Raw genomic sequence first — 13,733 nt, forward strand, 5'->3', positions numbered from 1 at the left:
TGAGTCTCAGGGTAAATTCCTACAGAGGAGCAAACGGTCCGTCTCCCCACACCAGCTTTAAAGAATCTAGGCCCACATCTTCATTTTGTGTTATAGCCATAAGGACAAGTATAAATTGCAATGTGCAAATATTTCCTTTCAGCTTCACCATTAATTTAAGGCCAGATTCTGTAAGGCTTGTTTCATGTGAAGTGTCTTATCTGAATCAGCATTTTGAACCTGCCGGAGTTTGGAAGGCTTTGATTTGTGGGGAGGAAGTACACCAGTATAAGTTAAGAGACTAGCTGAAGGAATTAGATAGACTCCAGTAAGTACTTTATATCTTTTTTTAATAGAGAGAAAATATAAATTTCCAATTTTGTTTTGAGGGTGAGACTAGAACTCTCAGACCTCAAACCAATGTCTAGGTGTCTCTGACTGTTAAGCAATCAATATACAGATATAGATAGCACATTTTGAATTTATTTTTAGATCAGCTCTCCTAGACAGAAAGACCCATAAGTAAGGCCCTACCAAATTCACAGTCCATTTTGGTCAATTTCACGGTCATAGAATTTTAAAAATCTTAAATTACATGATTTCGTCTATTTAAATCTGAAATTTCACCGTGTTGTAATTGTAGGGATCTGACCCAAAAAGGAGTTGTGGGGAGGTCACAAGGTTATTGTAGGGGAGGTGGCAGTACTGCTACCCTTACTTCTGCGCTGCTGCTGGCAGCAACACTATCTTCAGAGTTGGGCAGCTGGAGAGCAGCAGCTGCTGGCCGGGAGCCCAGCCACAAGCAGCACAGAAGTAAGGATGGCAAGGTGTGGTATTGCCACACTTACTTCTGCACTGCTGCCTGCAGAGCTGGGCACTCAGTCAGCAGCGTCACTCTCTGGCTGCCCAGCTCTGAAGGCAGCGCAGACATAAGGGTGGCAATTCCATGACCCCCCTTAAAAAACCTTGTGCGAACCCCCTCCTCCCCGTAACTCCCCTTTGGGTCAGGACCACCAATTTGAGAAATGCTGGTCTCCCCCATGAAATCTGTATATTATAGGATAAAAGCACACAAAAGACCAGATTTCACAGTCCAGGATGCATTTTTCATGGCCTCAAATTTGGTAGGGCCTACCCATAAGCATGTTTCTTTATTGCCTCTTTAAGATACTCCTTCAACGGTGATCTGGATTTTCAAATTTGGACTTGTTAAAGGAAACAAATGGTTACAGTGCTGCGAGTGAAAAACAATGTCTGGAAGAAGATGGAGAGTGTGAATGAAATCACAGTTGCAGCAATTAAAATGTCTTTCCATTTCCATAACATTTTATTAAGATCTGAACAATAGCAGTAATCACAAATTTCACATTCATTGGGAGTTTGTAAGGCTAATTGGATGTGCATATGCAGGCCATAGTTACAAATGCTTTTTGCTCCCTGAGAGGAGATGTAGGCAGCAGCACAGATTTCTCGTGCAGCTGACAGTACAATTGTTTTGTTGGGTTTTTTTCCTGAGCTGTGGAGCTGTCTTCAAGCATAGTTTCACCTTGAATACCTGTTTTGTTTTAGTTGAGGTCCCTGTTCTGCTATCTTGTTAAACAAAAAAAAAAACTCCTCTAAAATCTTGAGATATACTGTATTAAAATATGATGTATTTTGCCCAGACCAAGATTAGGAATTTGCAGAACATCTAGCAGCTCAAATATAATCCAAGGAAAAAGTTATTGTAACGATGTTTTATTTCTGGCAGAAACTACAGTCCTGTACAGCTTTCTTCCTTCCGAGTCAGAATGTAAACTAGCAATGGGCTGATGGACTGCCTTGAACCTCAGTGTCCTTGGCAAACTATCCAAACTAACCTCCACCCTGTTTTTAAAGTTCTCTGTAGCCTAATGCAGAGGGGAAACCGAGTGAGGATACCATTTCTCTTGCTAAAAGCAACAGAGGGTCCTGTGGCACCTTAGAGACTAACAGAAGTATTGGGAGCATAAGTTTTCGTGGGTAAGAACCTCACTTCTTCAGATGCAAGAAGTGCTGTTGCTCTTGCTGTTTCTCTTGCTGTTTCACAGGTGAGGCAAAATTGAGGAGCATCCCTGCACTATTTCCCTATTAATAATGGGTTCCATATTAATATTCTTCTTTGAGTAGAGTCCCTATGGGTGCACCACTTGAGGTGTGCATGTATACTACTTTCAATTGGAGATTTTTGGCAGCAGTGCTCATTTGGTAAGCACATGCACCCTTGCTATCCTCATTACCCATACCAATGTTATGTAGGGCTGCTATGGATGAACCACTCTCAGTTCCTTCTCAACTGCCCTGGCAGAGACAGAGTAGTCATAGTGCTTGCAGTTTCCTGCCCCTAACTCCTTAGTTGTGGATTCAATAAAGGAACTCAGCAGACAACACCATTCCAAAGCTAAACCACATGATAAAGGCCAAAAACTCTTAGATCTCTTTGCTTACAAAAGCTACTAATCCGCCATCCTCCAGTTCAGAATTGCTAATTGTCAGATGATTCTGGCAAAATATAACCACATTCACTATTCAGAATCTAATTCCTTTATTGAACTTCTCCCACAAGAGCAGGGTTAGCACTAGGGCCGGAACAGAGCGATGAATGGGGGATGGGCCTGGATGCTAAGTTGGTGGACTGTGGCCCACCCAGGCCCACCTGTAGCTATGCCCCTGCTCCACTTAGGGCCTGTGAAACCAGTTCGTACTCAATTCAGAGAAACTGGATTTTACTCCAAGTACTTCCTGGTTCCCAAAAAGAAGACTAAGTGAGGGCCAATTCTAGTTGTCATGATGCTGAATACCTTTGTTCACATACAGAAATTCAAGATGGTAACACTCACAGCTAAAATTCCATCTCTGGATCTGGGAGACTATTTCACGACTCTCAGCCTTCAGGACGCATACTTCCACATTGCACTACATCCTTCTCACAAGAGATTCCTATGCTTTGTCATAGGTCAGGACCACTATCAATATCAAGTCCTTCCTATCAGGCTCTCTACTGCCCTCAGGTGTTTATAAAAGTTGTGTTGGTAGTCACCACTCAGCTTCGCTAATGGGAAGTAATCATCTTCCCCTACCTTGACAGTTGGCTTCTAGAAGGGCATTCCTACACTGAAGTTCAAACAGTGGTGCGGGGGGGGCTATGTTTCTATTTAACATGCTTTGCCTTCAGTTGAAAAATCCTACCTCTTACCTCTATAGCAGATAAAGTTTATAGGGGACACTCTTGATGCCGTGCCATCAAGATCCAGCGGACAGATTTCCCACTCTGATGTACTTAATAACACGAGTCCAAATGACCCCACAGGTTACAGACAGATGATGCCTGCAGTTTCTCAGGCACATGTCAGCATGTATCTTTGTTGTGTTACACACTCGCTTTCATCTACGCTGTTTCCAAGCCTGGCTCAGGACAGTTTATACCCCCAATAGAGACAATCTGAACAAACTATACTCTTTTCCCAACTGTGTTCTAGCCTCTGTGGTCTGGTGGAAGAATCCAGACGAGATGTGCTCAAGGGTTCCCTTCAGCCATCTCCCTCTCACTGTCACAATAGTTTTAGCATTCCTCCTAAGGTGTGGCGACAAACTAGCCAAGGAAGATGGTCCATCCAGGGAAGATGGTCCACCCAAGGCCACACTGTTCAGGGAAGATAGTCCACCCAGGACTCTGCCCTACTTAGCAACATTCTGAAACTCAGGGTCTTGAGATATGCTTGCCACCACTCCTCCCTATGATAGAAGATTAATCCATCTGCATAATGACAGACAACAGGGTCAGTATGTACTACATAAATCAACAAGTATGTACTACATAAATCAACAAGAGAAAGCAAGTTCCCCTTCCCTCTGGTCAGAGATAATCAGGTTATGGAACTGGTACATTGCCCACCTGCCAGCCATCAATATCCCTCACTCAGGATTCAGAGAACATTTGTCACCACAATCAGAGATGGTCAAGAAGTCCTGTTAAATAGTAGAAAGGAATCCACCAGCAATGTCTACCTTCAGAAATGGAAAAGATTTTACCACTGGTACACTCACCATCGCCTATCTCATAACAACTCTCCTTTATCGAAGGTCCTAGAATATCTTTTCATTGTAAAACAAAGTCTCTCTGAGATCCAGTAAAGTTCATCTGGCAACCATCAGAGCATTTCATTCTCCTGTGGAAGGTGTCTGCTGAACTTCCAGATTCATCAAAGGGTTATCTAACCACATCCCAAATGTCAAAGAGCCCGCTCCAACTTGGGCCTTGAACCTAGTTTTGAATTCTCTGATGAAACCTCCCTTTGAGCCACTAGCTCTTGTGCCCCTTTAAACCTTTCCATGAAAACTGACTTTTCAGTGGCAATTACCTCTGCTTAAAGAATTGATGAATTGGAGGTTTGATGGCTGACCCCGTCTATACTTTCTTTCTTTAAGGGTAACCACACCCACTGTTTTTACCTGAAGTCATCTAGGAATTTCATATCAATCAGACAGTTCATCTGCTGGCTTTCTACCCTTAGCCTCAGACTAGGAAAGATATTGCCTTTCATACCCTAGATGTTAAGAGAATGCAATCATAGAATATTAGGGTTGGAAGAGACTTCAGAGGGTCATCTTCTCCAATCCCCTGCTCAAAGCAGGACCAACACCAACTAAATCATCACATTATTTGGACAGGTCTAAACCTTTTCAAGTTCTATGAGGCTATTTGTGTCTATCACAGACAGAGTTAAAGGGATGAAAGTGTTTACCCAGAGACTTTCTAAGTATGTTTCTGGCTGCATTCTCTCCTGTTGTGCAGCTGCTAATGTGTCGTGGCCTCCTAGGGCTATAGCCCAGTCTACTAGATCTCAGTTCACATCTGTTGTCCTATTGAAAGATGTTCCTGTAGCAGAAATCCACAAAGATGCTATATGGGCTTCAGTTCACACCCTCTTGAGACACTATGTCTTAGTGCACGTTTCTAGAGCAGATGCAGTTCTGGAAACAGTTCTAGACTAGGTCCTGAAGCTCCCACTGCCTTCAGAGGGTACTGCTTAAGGTCACCTAAAGTGGAGCACCTAGAGAGACACTACTTGAAGGAGAGGTTACACACCTTGTGCAGTAACTGAGGTTCTTCAAGATCTGCGTACCTCTGGGTGCTCCACCACCCACCCTCCTTCCCTTCTGCTTCAGAGTCCCATCTGCAAGGGACTATGCAGTAGAGAAGGAACTGAGTGGGGTTCATCCTTTACAGTCCTATATACCCTTGGTATGAGGCACAAGGCTAGCTAGGGCGCATGCATGGACTGAATGAATACTGCTAACAAAAATCTCCAACTGAAGGTCCATGGGTTGCATGCACACCTTAAGTGACATGTCTGTCCTTATGGGTTCTCCAAAGATGGAGAGGAATTATTGATTGGGATTATAAGGCAGGCTAACCAGGAGTAAAATGGTTAAATTAAAAGAGGGAAAAAATAATTCAGAAAGATATTCCCCACATTGAGCCCTTGTTTATACAAGAAAAATTGCACCAGGTTAACTGAATCAATCAATTGTAAGTCTATCTAGTTAAATTTGTACAAATCCCCTATGTTGATTAATTAGATCAGTTGACCTCTTGATTTAATCTGTTTAGCTTAATTTATATAATGCAAGCTAAACAAGACAAGGTATTCAACAGTCTCCTATGACAAATGGCAACATCCTATTGTTTGAGACATTTGAAACTGGACTGGAGAAAGCATTAAAGAAAGAACTATACATGGTCTAAATCATGGTTCTCAACCTGGTGGTCATGACTCTCAGAGTGGTTGTGAACAAATGTCAGAACCACCTTGTTCTCCCCACATTTCTAAATTGGTTAAATGGGAGAAGGGTTCTGGCTAAATCCCAACTAGATGAAAGTGGGAAAGGTTGAGAACCATTGGTCTAAATGAAGTGGTCAATTTTTTTCCACCTCTAACTCAAAAAAATTACAGATGCCCACTTACACAATCATTCCGTTCCAGAAAGCCTTGCATAACTCGAATTTTGCATAAGTCGGAAACGTATACCTGTACGTTACGCAAAAAATTCCGCAACTCAAAAATCCTATTTCTGGCTTACGGAACTTTTTCCGTAAATGCGAATTTGCGTAAGTCGGGTCTTGCATAACCCGGGGAGCATCTGTACCCATAACCTACTTTCTGTAAAGTAAGTAAGTTCTCATGGCCACGTCCCACTGTGCTGTTTCTGTCATGTTTGTAAAGGGTTTTCAGCTGTGTCTCTAATTTATAAATACTTTGGGGTTAGAGACCTCTTAACCGCTTGACACTGACGTACCACAAATAACTATTTTATTCATTATTATTCACAATAGTAAGTCATAGGTATATGGAAAAAATGAGTGAGGCATGGCCAGAAAAATCTGGGAACAGCAACAAAAAAGAAACAAATATAATAAATGAACAGGTGCAGCACCTAAATAGGTCATGCTGGCTCAGAGAATTACAAATATATTTTTAAAACATGTAAGTAGTTCACAAGGAAAACAAATAAAAGCAAATAACCTTGAGGAGGAGTGGAATGGAAAGAAAATGATGACCATGTTGGCAATAACACAGAAAATCCAATTAAAAAAAAGAAATGAAATGGAAAAGAAAGAGAGTGTGGACTAGGGTTATCAAACTGTTACTGTTATTTTTCCACTGCCTCCACTTGTCAAATGTGTCTCTCACACACACACACACACACTCTCTCTCTCTCTCTCTTCTTCCCACCCCTCCCCCCCCCGCCCCGTGGGGGCTGGGACTGGAATTGCAAGAATGTTGCTGATCAGGGTTGAAGGTCATTGGTGTTATTGGTTTCACTCTTTAATGAGCACTAAATCACACACACACACACACATACACACATAAATAAATAACCACCTTCATTATCATTGTAATTCCCCTTTGAATGAAGCCCTATAATATAGAATCATAATTAATAACAAAAGTGCACATCAGCGAGGGGGGGGGGAATAGAAGCATCTCCCAGTGTAAGAGATGGGAGGAGGACCAGGGAGCAAAATTCCCCTTTTTTCTCCTCTGTTTAAGGTTTAAACCTTGACAGATCTTTTTTTAGAACTACAGACTTAACCAAAATCTCCAAAAGTTCTGAGTCTCTAGTAACAATGGGTCAAACCCTATTGAGATTCCTCAAAAAGCAAGCACCATTTAATGATCAGCGTCCCAAACTCCTTAGTTACCAAAGCTTCCTGCACCACTAATGACAAACAATCACACCCAACTCCTTCCCTCCTGTTCCCTAAGGGGAAAGCCTCCCCATTAGCTGCTAAAATTATCCTACACACCACCTGGTAACCAACCCCTTCTCATTACCTTACGTTGGTTGTGACTCTTGCTGGTATATCTGGTCTGAGCTTAAAATTAATTTAAAGCAAGCTTGTTGCTTCTCCTGTCATTGCAGATTTTCCATCAGGTAATTTGCATGCTGATAGACAGACATACCAGTTTTGGAGAAGAAACCACTTGAAACACAGCATCGTGAATTGCTTTTGGCCATGCTGTAACCATTTTTAAGGTTTAATTTATTACCAGACAACTTGAAATGCCAGCCAGTAGTGCCAAAACAATCTGAAAGGGAGCACAGAAAATCAGGTCGGAGTGGGCCATCTGTCATTGTGTTTGCAGCGTCAGCTGGGAAAGCATTGGCTGTTCTGAGGCCAATAGCTGAGATGATATGGAGGCAGGACCTGGCATAGACCTCTCACTGCAGTGGGGCTTGAAATTATTCAAACTTGATTGAGAAACATAGAAGGGAAAGAGCTCCAACTAATGTCCAGTTTCCTTTTCTATCAGTATCTACATTCCTATGGCAGGGAGGTATACATTTTTAGTTCTGAAATATCTTTACAAGAACTGGTTGCTTTCTCAGTTGTGGCAGGAAAGTGATGCAACATTAATCGTTAAAAGAAACGAAGATATTATAAGTTTAAGATAACTAAGTGCAATAAAGTTTCCTTTTTTTTTTTTTTTTTGCTTTTTTAATATAAAGTTGGTGACTTTTAGTGAACCACTGGAAATAATAAAATGAACCTTGGCTGTGTACTTCACAGCTCACACAGCACACCAAGCACTTTAAAGGAAAGAAGTGATTAGGAACTTGATGGATGAGCCCCTCAATTTATTTCTAAAAATTAGCTTGCCTTGCAGTTAGAGCTATGTGAATTGCTCAAATGCAGATGAATAGATTAATTCTTTACTGAAAAGATCATGCAAGTAATTATTATCGTTAAGACTCTCAAATTGTTACTAAAAATTTTAAACGATCTTTCCTTTGAAGTTACACTCACCCTGACTGATTACTAGAAGTCAGGGGGAGAGTCCGGTTTTATGAACTCCTTTTAAAAAAATCAGACCTTGATAAAGAGACCATTTTTGTCATACTGCAGTTTTTAATGACAAACGAGGTTATCTAAAAGTATCAGAGGCTAATATTAACAGCAAACCTTGTCACCCAGTGGTCTGAAATAATGGAATATGTGACAGATTACGGGAGTGAGTGAGTCTTTTCTGCTACTTTTTTTGTAAATTATATTTAAAAGCTACTATAATTCACTTAATACTGTATTGATAACAAATGCTAATAATTATCTCAATCTGCATCTCTCCTCTTTAATTTTCTATTTTTTTTAATCTTGGGTTTTTGTTTCTGCTTAGGGTAACTGTCCTGTTTAAAAGATATTTTCTCTGTGGACCAAAGCCTTAGAGACAAATCCCTCACCCAAACAAATTATGATAGCAACACCATACCATAGGTTCATAGATCTGATACTAACATTATTATTATTTATCAAATGCCCAAAAGGGAGCTAAGTGTCCCATAGATTTTACAATATAAGATAAAATCTGATAGTTGGGTACATTTCACCTACAAGGTAGACCTCTTCTTTCCTTATGGGCAAGCATGTAAATGAATGCAAACAGGAATTATACACCCATCAAAGGGAGAATGGACTCCTAAAATGTATATGTTGATGAAAGCATTTGCATGCTGAGCTATAGTTTATGCTGTACAATCTTGTAAATTCCTAAATGGGATACTGAAGGTGCATTTAAATGTAGCATTATTGGAATGGAAATGAAGATTGGGAACCTATATGCATTCGGTCAGCTAACATGTTGTGCAGTTTTTAATCCCAAGTGGAATTTGTGCCCTGGATTTTTGTTAAGAGTATTTGCTGGTACTGGTTCTATGAAATATCCTGTGTTTCACATCCTCAAGGAAAAATTCTTAATAAAAAAGTAATGAACACTATGTTATCAAATACATAGTAAAAAGAAAGCTAGAACTTCAGTTTCCAGAGTTCTGCACTCAGCCACTGTGCCAAAATCCATTTACCATTGCCAGCACTACTGTGTGAAACAAGTGTGCCACTTTCTATATTCAGGATTTCTGCTGCAGCTTCTGTGCCCCTGGTGCCCCCTAAAGAACTGCTGAAAAAGTGCAAACTTCTATTAAATGCCTGTTTTAGAATATCCTATCAAATAGCTAAACAAATTTCTGTATTGGGGGAACTTGCTTGGGCGCAAAAATGCCCATAAACCCTGGTGCACTTGTGTTTTAATTATCAGGGTTACCTGCTTCCCTCACTTCACTAGAGGTACAGTGCAATTATGCACTGCAGAATACCCATCTACTGTCATTAGTTTTATTTCTCACTAGGACCCCAATTCTGGAAACCATACCAATTCAGCGATTTTTTTAAGTATATGCTTAAGTACCTTCCTGAATCAGGGCCAAGGTGTCTTATATGGAATCAAATCTATGCTTCCCCTCTCACAGATCTCTTAAAAAGAAGAACAGGAGTACTTGTGGCACCTTAGAGACTAACAAATTTATTAGTCTCTAAGGTGCCACAAGTACTCCTGTTCTTCTTTTTGCGGATACAGACTAACACGGCTGTTACTCTGAAACAGATCTCTTAAGCGAACAAGGCATGTTAAAATCTATTCTGGTGAAGCCCTTGCAGGAGTGGATTTACTTTTGTGAATTTGGCAGAGTCTGACACAATCTGTTTAAATTGTTTACCATTGATGGCCCATTATGTATTAAATTTACAGTGTTGCCAGTTCTTACAATTCTATTATGAGTCTCCAAATATTTGGTGCTTTTTTCTAAAGCTCCTGGAGTCACGTTGTTATGTGACAATCTCAGCATTTGTTTATAAAAGGAAGGGCCCCACTGAAGTCAACAGTAAGATTCATTATGACATCAGTGGAGCTAGGATTTCACTTGAAGTTTCTAGTCTTTACAATTGCAGAGAAAAAGCTTGAAAATGTGAAACCTAAAGACTAAAAAAATAAATAAAAAGCCCCCCCACATTTATTGTTGTTAAAAGTCACATATTTCTAAAACAAGTTTCATGACTTCGGGGCCCTGACTGATGATTTTTTAAATGGGTTGGCCACAACTCTCAGCTGTCTGCCATGCTAACTGACCTGTGTGCCAGGCTGATGCAGAGATCAATTCCATGGTGCTTGAGAAATGGAGGTTCTGACAGTTGGGTGCTTATATGGAGCACTGCCCCCACCCCCTTAGAAAAATGAATAAATATGTATAAAATATATGTTCATCCCTATCCCTATGCTCCATTTCATGGTGTCAGTTTAAGAACTCTGTAAGAAAGAGGAGATCTGTGTTAGGACAGTGCCCAAAACTGGATAGTACACATTCTAGTAGGGAGTCTTTAACAGCAGCAGCTGCTCACAAGAGATTTCAGGGTTAATGCTTAAAGAGCTCAGCAGCTAGAACAGTAGACTGAACATACATTAAAAAAAAAAGCCTATTTTTAAACAATATGTGTTGTTTTGTTTGTTTGCTATAGGCAGTTAAGAATTATTCTAATCGGGAAGACTCAGGCAGTGAGCCAGCTTTCCTCATGTTGAAACAACAGCTTCTAAAAAGAATTGCATCACAACTAATACAGCATTTCTTCCAAGAGCTATCTAAGAATTCAGTTGAACTTATAATAGTACATACATGACTCCCAACAGTCTGGTGACTCCTCATAATATCATCCCTTCAAATGAAGGGCATTTCACATGAGCAAAGGTGCAGATCATTTTTATTGTTTAGTATCCATATTCCAGTAGTACCCATGTTGTGCTAAGCATTGTCCCCACATATACAGTAGGACTAATAAAGAAGGAGATAAGTTTGCACCTAAAATTCTGATGGACTATTCCACTGCTCACTTATGTGAGTAATCTATTTTCCCTAAGCCAATATAAAAATAATATATATAGTATGTGCCAAATTCTACTCTTTTGTATCACTGTAAATCCAGAGTTACTGCTGAAAGCAGAACTAATCCCACTGCACTTTTATGTTCAAATCATTACATAAATATTATCTAATGAATCCTGACAACATCCCTGTAAGGTAGGCAAGTATTATGTTAATTTTAGTTTCACCAGTGAGTAAACTGAGGCATACAGAGGTTAACCACCTCTACTGAATTTTGAATTCCAGTAATATATTATTTGTGCTTGTGGCACTCATTTTCATAATGGAAAAGAGTGGAACTGATAGGTGGGACCAAATGATATATGAAAGCAACAACCTAAGTGTTTGATCTTTATGTGGATCCATGAGGCTAGAGAAAGTGGGGAGAAAAGGCAAGATATGGAATATTTAATAATGTACAGACAGAAATCAGGAGGGGTTGCCTTTAAAACTATTGGGACCTTACTTGTCCTATGGAAAGCAAAATTTGGGACATAGAAGGAACAGATCACAGCAATCACTCTGAGGTTGCTGTTTTGTATGCATCAACTCTAGTAAGCAAGGTCCTTAATAGCAATCTTTGGGATCCATTACATTTGTTCCACAAAGTCAGTGTAAACCTATTTAATCTCTTTCATCACTGCTTCTGACATCCACATCTCAGGTTCTGAGTAGACAACTGAAGAAGATTTATAAAGCAACTTTTTGCAATTGATTTTTGGAAGGCTAGCTTCTCATTTTAGGAAGGGCAGCATTTCATCATTTTTCTTACTGTTCTTTGCTCCCCTTTCTCCCAAACTGAATAACTGCATTATTAACCCAGCAATGCCTTTTGCTTTTACTAAGTAAAAATGAAATGAAAGTGATCACCTCCCCACAAAACAGCAGCGTACTCCTTGGCCCATGGAAACACTGGGATCAGGAGAATGGGGAGGGACTGTCACTTTTGTGTTTATTTAACAGGCTTTTTTGAAACAGGCATTTAATAGCAGTTTGCTCTTTTTCAGAAGTTCTTTAAGGGGCACTAGGGGCACGGAAGCTGTGGCAGAAATCCTGAATACAGAAGAAGGCGCACTTGTTTCACACAGTCGTGCTGGCATTGGTAAATGGCTTTTGGCACAGTGGCTGAGTGGAGAACTCTGGAGACTGAAGTGCCAGCTTTCTTTTTACTATGTTTTATTTTATTTTTCTGAAAAGGCCAGTGCTAAGGAAGGGGGGGGAGAGAGAGTGCTGCAGACTATGGTAGAATGTTCAAAAGCACTCAGTATTGTGACCTAACTCCCCTCCCACTGAATGATGAAACTTCCATGAAGTCAATGGTAGAAGACGTGGGCCAATGTTTGAGTGCTTTTGAAAATCCCACCATTTAAAGCATAGACCCTCACCTCAGTAGCAAAACTAAAACAAAGCCCAGACTCAATAGGTTGTGAATTAGTCTAGTTTATTCTAATGGGGTTTAATCAAATCCTGAGTGGAGAGACCAGAGTCCCATAAGATAATGAGTTGGATTTATCCCTTGGGTAACTTCCTTGGCTTCAGCAGCCTTGCACTAGGGATGAATTTGGCCCAACATTTTTTTAAAAAAATTGGGAAGCAGCACTGTACAAAGCCTTTCAAATTCAGTTTGAAACGGGGTTCATGATGATGTTTTTGGTTTGGTTTGTCTGTTTGTTTTTTGGCAGAAATACTCTGCATGGGTCCAAAAAACCCATATAGCACAAAAGAACAGGACCAAAGTCTGATTTCAAATCCAGTGGTATGTAGGGACAATGAAGGTCTGGGTCTCTCTCTCTGCCCTGCTGCAGCTCATAGCTCTCCTTGCTTTATGGCTTGGGTTTGTCTGATTCACACATAATCTCATGGGAAAAACTGGTGCATAGGAACCCAGCTGTGAACTTGTTGTGGTATTGACACATGCTATCTGAATTTTCCCCTATGGCTTTTCCAACAAATGCAGTTCCGATATGAAATGCACAGGAGCATAGCAGCCTAGAAATGGTAGCATATATAGAGAGAAAAAAAACCCATGGACAGAAACAAAATGAGCTACTGCTAGTGTGTGAATATTGCTAATATAGTCAAATGGACAGTGCAATATCTCACAATTTGACTGTCACTTTACATTTTGTAATTACTTTCAATCTATTGTTTTGATTCAGAGTGTATTCATATTCAAATGGTATTATCACTTGATAATCCAGAGTGCTAAGGAAGAGAGGAGAGAATTTTATTTATGGACTTCTGTAGAACTCTGGTAGATCCTGTTCAGTTAATTGCTAATTAATAAACTCAGTTGTTTTCCTTATTCACCTCCTGACTCATTACTCTTGCTTTAAATGTAACATGTGGGCAGTTGTCTTGTGAAAGTTCAGGAGGGAGAGGCCAAAACAGTGACTTTGCCTCTATAATGCAGTTCTTCTGGTTTTTATGAGGAAAATAATTGTGCTGGATAAAACATTTGGTTATAAAATATTATATTCAATGGG

The 13,733-nt window shown here is 40.2% G+C and overlaps 1 long non-coding RNA gene across 1 annotated transcript in view; it reads right to left on the minus strand.

Moving 5' to 3' along the window:
- Positions 1 to 7,469, minus strand: part of LOC117877545 — a 61,628-nt gene extending 54,159 nt beyond the window's left edge. Inside the window, exon 1 of the long non-coding RNA XR_004645745.1 lies at positions 7,343 to 7,469. This is a non-coding gene — a long non-coding RNA (uncharacterized LOC117877545). The remainder of the gene's footprint in view (positions 1 to 7,342) is intronic.
- Between the last annotated feature and the right edge of the window lie 6,264 nt (positions 7,470 to 13,733).

This window comes from Trachemys scripta, chromosome 5 (genome assembly GCF_013100865.1).
Source record: "Trachemys scripta elegans isolate TJP31775 chromosome 5, CAS_Tse_1.0, whole genome shotgun sequence".
Lineage (NCBI taxonomy): Eukaryota > Metazoa > Chordata > Testudines > Emydidae > Trachemys > Trachemys scripta.